Source organism: Pinus tabuliformis, chromosome 9, assembly GCF_031772625.1.
Source record: "Pinus tabuliformis cultivar Carrire ecotype Pingquan chromosome 9, CPIR1, whole genome shotgun sequence".
NCBI lineage: Eukaryota > Viridiplantae > Streptophyta > Pinopsida > Pinales > Pinaceae > Pinus > Pinus tabuliformis.
The window spans coordinates 526,207,877-526,222,768 of record NC_142307.1 but is presented as its reverse complement, the minus strand read 5'-3'; the positions used below and the strand labels follow the sequence as shown (position 1 = coordinate 526,222,768).

General features: G+C 37.5%; 1 long non-coding RNA gene across 1 annotated transcript; it reads left to right on the top strand.

Moving 5' to 3' along the window:
• Positions 1 to 11,513: 11,513 nt before the first annotated feature.
• LOC149149534 (uncharacterized) lies at positions 11,514 to 13,943 on the top strand. The gene is made up of 2 exons (XR_016263215.1): positions 11,514 to 11,713; positions 11,855 to 13,943. It is a non-coding gene; the product is annotated as an uncharacterized LOC149149534 (long non-coding RNA).
• The last annotated feature ends 949 nt before the right edge of the window (positions 13,944 to 14,892 follow it).

Genomic DNA, 14,892 nt, shown 5'->3' with positions numbered 1-14,892 from the left:
TAAACCCTTTGTTTGCAAAGCTATTTGGAAGCATGCTAGAAAACAAAATTAGCAAGTGGGCAGAATAAAGAGGCAAGCGTGCTAAAGGGAAAGCAGGTTTTAGACCTAAGCATTCCACAGTTGATCATTGCATAACTTTAAGGCACATCATTGAAAAAGTTTGGGAGAAAAAGGAAGAAGTCTTTTGTTGCTTTGTTGATTTCAGAAAAGCGTTTGACTCGATTCCTAGGGATAAACTTTGGCAGAGAATGGAGGAACTTGGGGTTCCTAAACATTTGAGAGCAGCTATGCATAGGCTGTATGAAGAGGTGAAAGTCAAAATTAGAACTTCAGCAGGCATTTCTGAAAGTTTTAGAAGCGATATCGGGGTCAAGCAAGGTTGCCCACTGTCTCCTACCCTTTTTGGTTTATATATCGACAAGCTTGAGGAGTGGTTAAATTCGCAAGGGGGTGATGGTATCTATTTGTGCAAGTTTGTTATAAGGCTTCTTTTGTATGCAGATGACCTTATTCTAATTGCTAAATCGGCTCTTGGTTTGCAAGAGCACTTACTATCCCTTGAGCATTTTTGTAGAAGCGTGGGGATGCAAGTCAATATCAGCAAAGCAAAAGTAGTGATCTTCTCTAAGAAAAGAAAACATAACCAGCATAAGTTCTACTTTGAAGGCAGCATTCTGGACAAAGTTGCAGATTACAAATACTTCGGAATTGACTTCAACAAAAATCTAAGCTGGAATGGTTGTAGAAAGAAAAGAAATTTGGGGGGTTGGAAAGCATTTTATGATTTTCAAAATAGGTGTAGAGAGGCAGAGTTACGGGACTAAAAGACCACTCAAACTCTTTTTGGGCTTCTAGTGATTCTGGTGATTCTCTATGGTTGTGAACTGTGGGCTAACAGTACCTCCGACATGCAGTGGAGACAAATTGAGAAAATTCAAAAGAGTTTGATTACAAACAAATTTAAGATTAAAAATGCAGTTCCTTATGATATCTTGTTAAGTGAAACAGGGACTACTCCTATTGAAGCAATTGCTATGGTGCGAGTCATAAAGTATTTAAAAAAAAAATGAGCAAATCGAAGAGGGTAGATGGCCTAAGGTTGTCTTTAATGATAGATTGTGCAAGAGCAAAAAAAACGTGGATGCAGCAAAATAACAAATGGTTTAGTAAATGGGCTATTTGCTTGAACACGTGTCCCATAAACAACAAAGAGATAAAAGCTTTTCTTATGGAAAAGTTCCACAAATGTACTTCAGGTAAGGAGCTAGGAAGAAAGAAAAATTACTATATTGAAGTGTTTAATCCCACTCATAATCATCAACCAAAAACATACATAGAGGCCAATATCTCTTGGAGAGCCAAAATTCTTATTGCTCAGTTAAGGACTAATTCTCATCAACTTTGTTGTGAAACAGGGCGCTGGAAAAGGCCAAAGGAAGTGTGGGAGGAAAGAGTATGCATTTTTTGTTCTTCTGGAAAAGTGGAAACAGAAAAACATTTCATTTTAGAATGTGAGGCCTTCAAAGACAACAGGGAAAGTTATGCAGATATGCTGGCAGCTAGCTCTTGGGATAATCTATTTAGCAAGGGGTTTGTCAAGAAGCTGGGAGCATTTATTGTGAAGCTTCACAGAAAAAGGGCCAAATACATCAAGAAGATGAAGAAGCAATCTGTCCCATAGGCTATCTTTAGCCTTGTAGACATTAAAATAATTTCTTTCTTTCTTTCTTTCTACCATTCTCTGTGCGACAAACTTCAATCTACAAAGGCCCACATCTATTGTGTAGGCTAGAACCATAGGTGGCACGCTTATCAAAATAAAATAAAAACATATATTATTGTTTAAATATAACATTTACAAAAATAAATATTAGATAAATAATATTAAAATTAACCTATCATTTATAAATGCTAATTAAAAATTAATTAAATTTATGTAAATATAAAAATAAAAATATGTAAATATATGACTCTTATCTTTAAAAATAACGACTCTTATCTTTAAATATATTAGATATAATGTAATGACTCTTATGAATCTTATCTTTAATTATATTAAATATAATGTTTTGTTATGGAGTCAACATCTTTACTTTTTCAAAAGAGCTATTTTACATGCTATGTATTTGCATGAAACGTTCTTTTTTGAGGAGTTCCACAAATGTTTCAAATTTTCAATGTTTTATTCTTTGTTTTAAAAATCTTTTCAATCTTATTCAAAATTCAGATTTCAGCTCAGATTTGATTGAGATATATTACATAATATTTAACCGTATGTATTTTGTCTAGAGCTATTTTACATGTTATGTACTTGCATGAAACGTTCTTTTTTGAGGAGTTCCACAAATGTTTCAAATTTTCAATGTTTTATTCTTTGTTTTAAAAATCTTCCCAATCTAATTCAAAATTCAGATTTCAGCTCAGATTTGAGTGAGATATATTACAAAATATTTAACCGTATGTATTTTGACTAGAATATATTTCTTGCCCTAAAGAAAAATCTTTAATGATATTGCAGTTAGGTGATTCAAAGGAAACCTGGGTTTTCCAGCGGTTACAGGAAGTAGATTTCAGTTATAAAAACAAACTAGAGTTGTCGCTTTACATGCAATAAAATGATGGAATGTACAATTGGCGATTTGATCAAATTATCATTTGACCAGATGTCCCTGCCCTGCAAGCCAAATTTCACAATTTCAAATTTTGCATTTTTCAATATACTTTTCCACTCTAGAAATTTTGGCCCTACAGTAACCACTAACCATTATTCTAATATAACTGACCAAATTCTCTTTCCCTGAAAATATATTAGAGTCTTTGTTTTCATTTTGGTGTTGGGCGAGTCTTTCCACATTAGCATAGGATCCACCACTACTTGCACCTCTATATTCTCATTGTTTGTCACGTTAACGCAAAATCGCAACTCAAGGAGACCAGATCAACCCCACAAAAGTCGTCCATTAGGTTTCGAACCTAGGTCACCATTATTGCAAGGTTCTTCAAACTTACTTACGAACCAATGATAAGCATCACTTAATTAAAGTAACAATAACAACCAACGTTTTATCTAAGAATTTCTTTTTCCGACAACATTCTACTAGTATGTATACCTGTTAATGTTGAATTTTTGTTGTAATCATATAGATTTTGTACAATTCTTGTATGGTTCCTGTATTGGCCCAGAATATACCTACTTTTGAAAAGAGAATAGGGTATATATATTTGCAAGCTGTAGACTATTAAGGAAGGTGTTTAAAAGTATTTGATGATTCTAATGCTTCAAATGATGTTGCCAAGGTGAATAATGTTATTTGAAAAATAGGGTTTCTATTGTTGTCCATGGGAAAATCTCTATTTGGAACCCTTGACAATAGTGGAATGATACCTGTACATACATGTGTAAGATGAATATTGTTTTTTTGGTAAGCTAGTCACACCTTTGTATTACTTTAAACAAGAAAACATCGTTCATGTAGATATTGGTCTGCCATTGGGGAAACCAAACTAGTAGCACATAAGTAAAGTCTTTGACAAAATTATTATTTTGACTGTAACAATATAAATATTTAAGTCATGTATCTTAAGACTGTCAAACAAAGCAATGAAAGACTTAAAACTAGAGCTAATCTAAAAAAATAAAAATAATAATGAAAAACCCAACCATCATTAGGGGGAATCTGCTTGTTGGGGGTGAAGGTGCAACCTCCTCTTCCTTGTTCTTAGGAAATCCTAATTCTCTACTTTCTTGGAAAGAGAAGTCACCTTGTAATCCAAATTGTCCACTTGTAACTACAGGAGCTATGCACAAGAGAATCTCCTATTGGGACTCACTTCTTTCTAACATGACTTTACCCAGGGTAGTTTTGATTTGCCAATAGACATATAGGTTGGGTGTGCCTTGATCTAGTATTACCTAGGTCTCAATTCCACTGTCCTATATTTTCTTCAACCTCTGTATTTGGTAGAAATATTCTTCCCACTCTTGCTTCATTTCAATAATTTCAATTCCTCTCTAGCTACCTTAGGGGTATGCTCCAAATAATATACTACAAAGGTTTTTATGTCATCTTGTGCTCTCTTGTGCAAGGAGACTCCTTGACCTTGACCTATGTGATGGCTAGGGGAAGAACCAAGATGATACATGGATTTTGATAAAATAAGGTATGGGGGGAGTGGGATAGGGGACGTAAGGAAAATATCATGTGGTTGAGATCAACAAAATAGTGTCCACTAGCCTGAAAGATAAAGCAGAGCTCCTTGGAACCATAATATCAACAGAGCCAAATGGGCTTGAATTTGGGCCCTAATTTATTAACTAATCGTGACGTTCTCCATCTTCACAAGGTGAGGTTCATGAACAGGACCATAATTACAGTCATGTGTTTCCATAACCATATTTGAATACCTTTGTTTGAGATGATGGACATTATTTCCCTTCATTTTATCCCTTTTATGTAGGCGTTTGTGAACTCTCATCTGACAGCGAATTATGGAGATGAGTGGTGATGGCGTGTTGGGAGGAATTGGTGGTATCAATGTTGTTAAGAGAAAACCACATGGGGTTGTGTATGCTGAATATTATGGAAGAAGGTTTTCATCCATGATGATATCAGTGATGATTTGTGTGATGTATAACCTTCAACAATGGCAGCAATTGTGATTTTCCATGACAATAGTAAGAGCACTTTGTTTTATAATGGAAACAGGCAATCGTCTTGCAAGAAATATGGTGAATATGAAAAATGCTAATAGGACTTGGAAATGGTGCTTGCTACAATTAGTATGGTGCATCAATAATAAAGAGGATGATGAAATGGAGGATATAGAGAAAGTGTGAAATGGAGGATAAGACATGGAGTATGAAGATGATGATGATGATTCTTGCAAATAGAACTTGCAATAGGATGTATAATGTTGCTTTGTTGTGATGATTTTTGTACAGATACATTAATCCTTTGAATTGTTTTATTGGTGTAGGTATCCTGGAATGCTTTGTTTCTCAATCTAGTTTGAGATCTTCATTGGCCTATTGCTAGTCATATTTAGTGCATGTGCACTTGAAAACACTTGTGAACCAAAAGTTTTTTTGTCCTCCTTTTTTTCCTTTGTTTTTTCATTTTTCTTGTCAAGCTATTGATGCCATTTCCGGTTTTCACTAGTGCCTTACCCATTTATCCTAATAGGGTTTTCATGAGGAGGAATGCCTTTATTGTAGACCTAAGGTTGCCTCCATGGTGGATTTCAACCAAAGGTCTATCCCAAGTGCATTAATGAGGTTTCCATTTGGATATTATATTATTAATATTATTTTTTCTTTTTCATTTGCAATGTTTCTGACATCTAGGTTGCTTGAGAGAATTTTACTCTCAACCACACCAAATTGTTAGGCTTTGAATATGGTTGTGACTTATTCCTTTTATACAGGCTTATTATAGATGTTTTTTAAAGAGCAACTACCACAACCCTTGGAATTTATTAGTGATTCGTCATTTTGTACCAGTGATTCGCCATGATTTTACAAGATAATATAATCTGGTGAGAGATTCATCAAAATATATATATATATATATATACATATTATATTATTAATAAAATTGCCTTCCATTTTTTCTATGTATCATGGGGATTCACCCATTTATTATACATATTTTTCCTAATGTACTTGTGAGGAGCTAGGGAGAGAAAAAATATTATATTGAAGAGTTTAATCCCACTCATAATCATCAACAAAAAGCGTACACAGGGGCCAATATTTCTTAGAGAGCCAAAATTCTTATTGCTCGATTAAGGACTAATTCTCATCAATTTCGTTGTGAAACAGGTCGTTTGAAAAGGCCAAAAGAAGTGTGGGAGGAAATAGTATGTATTTTTTGCTCTTCCAGAAAAGTGGAAACATAAAAACATTTCATTTTAGAATGTGAGGCCTTCAAAAACAACAAGGAAAGTTATGAAGATATTTTGGCAGCTAGCTCTTGGGATAATCTATTCAGTGAGGGGTTTGTCGAGAAGATCAGAGCATTTATTGTGAAACTTCACAGGAAAATGGCTGAATACAAGAGCCAGATAGAGAAGCAATCTGTCCCATAAGCTATCTTTAGCCTCGTGGACGTTAAAATAACTTCTATAAATTTAGGGAGGTTCTTAAAATTTTACCTGCTGCACATGGTGCGCTGATGGACGTAGTTATGAATGAAGTTCGATTAGGACCGTGTAGGAACGGTCAACCTTCCCCGCGCAATTGAGGCGCTGTGTCATTTACTATCTGTACATAAATAAAGTCAAGAGTTAGAATTTCCTTTTTGTTGCAGATAGGTTATGTAGAAGGAGGTATCATGCCACGTCATTGCAGAAGTGGGCAAAACGTAGTGTTGGGGGACGAGTTGACGATTGGAAGATGACCGACAGATAACAAAGAGGGAAAGGACAGGAGGCATCGACCTACAATGGTCGCTGACTAGACCAAAGGGGCAAGTAACCGACATTAATTTGCAAACTTCATTTGTATGATGTTTATGACGTACCTATGATTACATGATGTCCGGGGCAAATCTGAACCCTATCAACAAATCCATGTTATAAATTGTAGATAATAATTAATGTGGAGAGCTTGTATTTTTCAATCTTGTACATTTATTTTATTCCTATCATATAACTTGAATTGCAAAAAGGTAGAGCTATTGTTTTCCTCGCTATACTTATAAAATGGAGATTGGGATATGATTTTAAGTGGAGATTAACACATGAAATGCAAGTTGCAAGTGGAGCAGACAGAGGTAAGTGAACTGCTGAGTGCATGTGTTACCTATTTAGTGTTCTTAGAACATTGTGTTCTGATTGTGCAGATTCATGCAAAGTTCATGTCATGGTTGTAACTGTCTGTGCTCTGAATGGTTGGCTCTCCTCTTTGTTAGTTGTTGTCCTCATGCAAATTTACTCCATACTTATTAAGTCATCTATCACAATATTATAGTTCATTAGTTGATAAAAATGCTATTAGGATGGCCCTACCAAGAATGATTGGACTGATTGGACTGTCTTTCAACTTATTCCTTACAGTTCAGTGTTTTCATTACTTGTAAACATGGATATTTTCAATTTTGAGGGTTTATATGTTGCTTCATTGTGAAGGAAAATGTGTCTTTTAATGCTACAAATATTATTAACAAACAGGGTTTATGTTGTGCAAGTCAGACATTGTGTTGTTGAACAAAATCCATCATGCAAGCATAGTATACCCAAAATCTATGACAATTCTTATCATATAACTTGAATTGCAAAAAAGTAGAGCTATTGTTTTCCTCGCAATACTTATAAAATGGAGATTTGGGATCTGATTTCAAGTGGATATTAATGCATAAAATGCAAGTTGCAACTGCAAGTGGAGTAGACAGAGGTAAGTGAACCCCTGAGTGCATGTGTTACCTGTTTAGTGCTCTTAGGACATTGTGTTCTCATTGTGCATATTCATGCAAAGCTCATGTCATGGTTGTAAAAATATGTGATTTGAATGGTTGGCTCTCCTGCTTGTCAGTAGTTTCCCTCTTGCAAATTTACTGCATACTTATTAAGTCATCTATCACAGTACTATAGTTCATTGGTTGATAAAGATACTATTACGATGGCCCTCCCAAGAATGATTGGACTGTCTTTCAACTTATTCCTTACGGCTCAGTCTTTCCACTACTTTTTTTGTTTGTTTGTCAAGTTGTCTATGATTCTCAAGGCTTGACCTGATGCTTGAGGAGCCGCAACCCAGGGGCATCTAATCCGTCAAAGTCACCCCGGGATCACACTCGACCTGGGCCACACTATCCCTAAGCTGATTGGATTTTTTTAGCATGTCTCCTCCCCTAACACAGGGCACAACCACCCCCTGTGAGGTTTGATCCTGGGTTGCCTTGCTAATGAGGCCCATCCTCAACCAATGGTGCTAGTGGGACTTGACAATCTTTCCACTACTTGTAAACATGGATATTTTCAATTTTGAAGGTTCATATGTTGGTTCGTTGTGAAGGAAAATGTTTTTTGTAATGCTCTGGATATTATTAACGAGAGTTCAGAGAATTGATTTTCTGAAGCAGAGCAGCTGCTGGAAGATTTTCGATAGTGATTTTTTGCAGTGAGGGGCAAGGATAGTTGGGTTGGAGTATATTCTCAAGGACCCAGGATCAACAACAGAGAGGTAGAGAGACACCAGGAGGAGGCAGCGCAAACCCAGGAAGGGTTGAAGCTCAGCCAGAAGCGCCCACGCAAAGCTGACACAGAGGTAGAAGGGCTCATGCAGAGGCAACGCAGTCTTCCAATGTAGAAATCCAAAATCTGCCGGGGAGCCGAGATTTCTGAGCCGGGAGGGCTGGAAACTACTCCAGAGGGCATACGTTTCCTAGTTGGGTTGACACAGATCCTGTTGAGGCTGACACAGGGCCTACGCAGGGCCAGCACAGAGATATCCGAGGACATTTGGTTCAGCTGCTGGAACAATCAAAATTGTCAGGTAGAGTGAGGTAATTTCACTAAGTTTTTCTGCTAGTTTATTTTCTTTGTAACTGGATTGTCGGAAGGGCATCCAGAGTTGTATTCATAAACTACTACTAATAATAAAAAACCGCAGAGCTACTGTGTCGATTTTCCCGCATTGGGTTTTTTCGGGGACATTTGTCCAAAAAATACTGTGACTTGTGCATCTTTATCTATTTGCTCTGTTCTTGTTTTGGGCAAATTAATTAATTAAGTGAAGGCTGTAGTTGTATTAGCTTCAATATTTGTTGTAGGAAATAGTAAATAATTTGTTTCAATAATTAACAAATAGGAGAAGTTTAATCAGTGGTTGCAATAAGTAGATTCGGGTGAGCATTCTCGAATTCTCACAATAAAAGGGCTTTTGAGGACCAGTTGGCAAGCTTGATGAGTTCATTTTTGGAGCTCTATTCTATTCTCTCTCTCGCTCTCACTCTTGGACACAGAGTTTTCTTGGAGCACTTTAGTGGAGCAAGAAAGACAGAGAAGGCAAGAGGAAGCAAAGATCAAGCAGGGAAAGGCAAGATCAAGCAACTAGAACATGATTCATTGTAAGTATCGATTTGAAAGTGTCTTTTCCTTGCTAGATGCCTGGTATTGCATGTGGTTCTTTTCTATCATGGCATGGGTTTTGCCAAGTGGGACAGTGTTCTTTAGCCTAGCTTTGACATTTCCTAATAGCTTTGATGAAATGGGTTCTCATATTCGGTTTATGTGGGATGGACGAATGGATTCGAAGCTGAGTGGGGTGGATATCCGAAATGACAAACACATGGCCTAGTGGTCCCTGAACCGGATTGCAGATCATGGTAAAGCCACTGGCCTAGTAACCCATGAACCAGATCGTGGGTTGAGGTAAAGCCAATATTGTGTGCCTCGGTGGGCTCAGGAATACTTGTCGGTGAATGGCGAGATATACAAGAAAGCCAAGAGGCGGATCTCTCTCCGTTGGGCCTAGTAGTCCCGGGATGGGATGTACGGTAAAGCCTAGAGAGTGTGTCTCGGTGTAGGGCCTAGTGATCCCTGGATCGGACTGTGGATTACGGTAAAGCCTGAGAAACTAGGAGGCACTCAAATTCCTCACGGTGTAGGTGGAGAAATCCGGTGGCATCCATGCTTATTTGGTGTTTTTGGTGTGTTCTATGAGTCCCACATTCATGCTTGGAATATAACACGGAGGTGAATGAATGAAGAGAGATTTGGCTCAGCCATTCTATGGTCGGGTGGAAAGTGGTAGTCCCATCTCCAGTTGGTTTATTGCATTCATTAATGAGAAATCCATTCCCTTGATTTTCATGTATAAATGCACTGATGTATATGTGGATTTTATCGATGACATGCTTATGATATTTTTGTCCCTATTATGCTGGTTATATGTATGTTTTATGACAACAGCTATGTATGGATCTTAGCATGTTTTTACTTGTAAATGCATGGATAATGTATCTATGGCCTAATAGATGATAATGCAGCAAATGACACGAGGGAACAATGTTTCATAGCAATTATCAGACAAGTATGAGATCTTTACACTTAATTCTGTTGTTTACACTTGTAGGTTACATGTTGATGATATGTTTGAAGAAATGTCTGTCATGGCTTGTAGGGGTCTGATTAAAGTATTTTTTAACTTATTGCTTTTGCATCATTGTTTCCTTGCTTTTTGATTGATCTTAAGCTATCACTCCATTTTGGGCAATGACTTGGGCTCTAGGCTTGAAAAAGTGGCTCAAATCCCGGAGTCACTAGCACAAAACTAGTAAATTGGGTCTTTGGACGCTAGCAGGCAAGCCTGTGAGAGCGACTATGGGTTTCTGGATGCTCTCATGCCTATAGCATGAGAGCGACTGAGGCTTAAGATGTGCAAAACATTAGTGGGACCCAGGGACAGGATGTCTGAGTGGCTGACATGTCTCCTGAGGATTCTGTCGCTGATGTGGATAGGTTGGTTGATGTGTTCCATCGATTCCACTTCCTTAAGGTCACATAGGAGGTCAAATCCAATCATAGTAGCCTCTTGTCGTATGTTTACTCCGGTTGGCTAGTTACTTGAGTAGATATGTGAGGAGGGTGTTACAAAGCTCATGTCATGGTTGTAACTATTTGTGCTCTGAATGGTTGGCTCTCTTGCTTGTCAATTGTTGTCATGCAAATTTACTCCATACTAATGAAGTCATCTATCACAGTATTATAGTTCATTGGTTGATAAAAATGCTGTTATGATGGCCCTCCCAAGAATGATTGGACTGTCTTTCAACTTATTCCTTACAGTTCAGTGTTTCTACTACTTGTAAACATGGATATTTTCAATTTTGAGGGTTTATATGTTGCTTCATTGTGAAGGAAAATGTGTTTTTTAATGCTCCAGATATTATTAACAAACAGGGTTTATGTTGTGCAGGCCAGGCATTGTGCTATTGAACAAAATCCATCATGTGGGCATAGTATACCCAAAATCTATGACCATTCCTACTATACAACTTGAATTGCAAAAAAGTAGGGCTATTGTTTCCCTCGCTATACTTATAAAATGGAGATTGGGATCTGATTTGAAGTGGAGATTAATGCATGAAATGCAAGTTGCAAGTGGTACAGACACAGGTAAGTGAACTGCTGAGTGCATGTGTTACCTGTTTAGTGCTCTTAGGACATTGTGTTCTGATTGTGCAGATTCATGCAAAGCTCATGCCATGGTTGTAACTGTCTATGCTCTGAATGGTTGGCTCTCCTGCGTGTTAATTGTTGTCCTCATGCAAATTTACTCCATACTTATCAAGTCATCTATCACAGTATTATAGTTCATTGGTCGATAAAAATCCTATTATGATGGCCAATGATTGGCATGTCTTTCAACTTATTCCTTATCATTCAGTCTTTCCATTACTTGTAAACATGGATATTTTCAATTTTGAGGGTTTATGTGTTCATTGTGATGGAAAATGTGTTTTTTAATGCTCCAGATACTATTAACAAACAGGGTTTATGTTGTGCAGGTCAGGCATTGTTCTATTGAACAAAATCCATCATGTGGGCATAGTATACCCAAAATCTATGACCATTTTGACGACTTATGATGGGACTTGTCGCAACAAACAGTCCATGCCCAATGATATCAAAATCTTCTATTCATTTAAAAGAAAGAGGAGGGTTTCATATAAAGATGGAAGCCACTCAAATTAGTCTTCCTGAGAAAAAGGTAAAAGCTATTGTTGAGAAACTGGCTAGGGATCTGTCACTAAAAGAACCACCAGTTTGATTTGTCTCTTTTCGAAAGCTATTGTTGAGAATCTGGCTAGGGATATGTCACTAAAAGAACCACCAGTTTGTATCTTTTCAGGACGTAATCTGGGTATCTCTCATCTCAAGCGTTCTTATGATAATATGCCATTGAAAATAAGGGGTCCTAACATTTCTGCACAGAAAGTGCATGGTGAAGATGTTTCGGAAGTGACAAACGTTTCTGCTCATCAATGTACTTCAAAATAACTTCAAGACAAAATGATATCAAGGAACTGGGAAAAAGTTAAATAGGACAAGGATATGGAAGAAATAAAATGTGAAGTGAAACCTGTAGTGTTTGTCAAACAAAACCTGCCAAAAGTGGCTGAGAATATTATGGGTGAAGAATCTTCTGAAAATTGTCAAAGTAGCACAACAACAGAGAAGGGACAAGAATCTTCTAAAAGCACGGAAACAGGAGAGATATTTCAGGAAAGTGATCTGCATTTTGAAATGAGGACCGGTCTAATTTCCTTATGTCGTGTAGCAGTGAAGGAGACACAGAAGGTGACATGACCTTTCACTCACTCTCTGGAAGTGAGACATCCTCATCCTCGTCAACTTTGGAATTGTCAAATTTCTCATGTAGGAGTGAACTTTGAAGCTAGCTCTTTTTCTGGGACGGAGAATGAGCCACCATCTTCCATGAGTTCAATAGATGCTTCCATTTTCAGTCGCAATCATATGTGCAAGTCATCTTTTCCAGCCATGCATTTACAAAAACATGCTATATCTACAGATATCTCAAGTCATGATGACAAAGAAATATTTCCAGCACATCCTCAAACCAAGTCATACAACCAATCTCAACTTTATGAGTAGTTAAATGTTTCAGAGGGAATGATGGTAATGACAGAATGCTCAGAAGTAGGCAAAATCAATGAAATTGCATCTCTTTTAAAATACAAAGAAATTTCTCAAAATCAATGAAATTGCATCCGTTTTAAAATACAAAGAAATTTCACCCACAACTCGTACAAATCCCAAATCCTGAATCTTGCCATTTTCCAGGGATAGGAGTTACTGCTCAGAAAGACAATTCCAGGCCACCTAATGAACTAGATGTTAGTCCAACATTTTTATGTTCTACAGAAGAATGTCCTGGAGGTCTTGCTGCAAATGAAGTATTATTAGCTAAAAATTCCACTCCAGAGATAAATTCAGATATCGCACAAGATGGAAATGATGCAGCCTCCCAGCTCATATTGAAAACAGAAGATTCAATGGATATAGGATCTCCTCTAACAGAGGCTTTTGAAAAGAATGGAAACATTCAAATTGACGATGGTTGTAATGATTTTTCTGTTACAAATATGGATAGTTCCTATATTAATGTGGGTAATCGTGCCTCCATAGTTAAGAGTTCTTCTGTTCTTGATTTTCCTATATAGAGAGAAAGTTCAGGGCCTTGTGTGTCAGTGGGTAAATGCCTATCACTTGTAGGCATAGATCATAATAAGTGTATTCATGAAACTTCGTATGTGCTTTCCATGGATATTCGAAACACCATGTCTTCAAAGAGTCATCAATTCAAGCTTCAGAGCATTATTTCAAATGATCAATGGCAACAGTTTTCTTCGACTGAGGAAACATTTCTTGAACCAAACTCAGCCTCATGGATTGATCCTCAATGTAGTAAAAGGCATGTTAATGTAACACTTAAATCAGTGGAATCTACTGTCAAGCTGCAATGTGAAAAACCAAACATATCATCCAATACAAACTAAGAGTCTCAGTTTCAGTAGCTGCCCATATCATCCAATACAAACTAGAGAATCTTCCTTTGCATATTATGGTCACAAAGTTTGTGGGAACATCCTGAAACATATCTAGCAGGAAACTGCTCTCATGGATCTTTGGAAGTGCCTGCATTGCATTATTTAGATTAAAATACTAGTGTTTGGAGCCCAGAAAGAGCCAGCATGAAATTAGTTCAAAAAATCATCATCTATGGTCATCTCCTGGATACGTTCAGCCCAGATCAAAAAAATTAAATAAGGAATTAATGCCATGCAAACATTCGTTGAATATGGATTTAGAAATGGGGTCTTCAGAAAGCTGCTCTCACCAATCTCAAAAAGAAGTGGCAGTTCTATTACCAAGAAACATGAACCAGATCCTGAAAGGCTACCTATTGCTACACCAGAGACACAGCCCAGTCATACCAAGTGCATCAGCTTCACCTACTCATTCTTTGATTTCACAGGGTCTTCTTCACTGTTCGTGCAAGGATGGATTGCCATATTATAGCTTTTCTTTGAATGAGTCTGAAAAGGCTTTTGTAGCAAAAAAGTGGAAAGTCAACAACCGTGGCAGAGAAGGTTTTGACTGGTTGTACACATTTCATTCTGGTCCTGATAATAAGACAATTTTAAATCTTCTTAAAAAAACAAGAACGAATGGGTAGCCACAAAGGACGAGCATGTTCTTGATCTTGTGGGACACATGAGAGTCACCAGTTCATTATGCCGTGAGATTAACAGTTTTCGTAGCTTAGAAATTGTAGTGGAAACTGAATTTGTTCTACTTGGTGTACACTGTAAACATTGTACATATCAAAGAGGGACCTTCAAGACAAACATGTTCAGCAGAGAATATAATTCTTGTTCCTGATCAGTCAGACCATACGAGAATTCCAAACGGAAACTGTGGTGATTCATGCTCTACATCAATAACATCCTCTAGTCCAATTGCCGACAATACTAGTTTTGTCCCAAGCTATGTGGCCTCAACTAAACAGGCCATCAAGAACAAAACGTCGGACGTAAGGTTGAGTCAGTCCTCACAACAAAAATACAGTGAATTCTTTCAATCCAGTTTGTGTGGAGAACTGGGGTACTTGGGGTATCTCAGATACGGAACTTTGTCTAGCTATAGTGATCCCAGACAGAAACTGGGAACAGTGGAACTGGCAAAGACACTTTCAAAGCCAGGGGCTGGGGCCTGAAATTTCTTGACAAAAGCCTTCATAATTCAAAGTCAATACATTCACGGGATCAAGATGACTCTTGCAAGTCAGAATGCAGCGATAATTCCGCTATGAGCCCTACCCCATGTTCAGCAGGATATGCTTTTGATGACCAGTCTCCAGGTCAA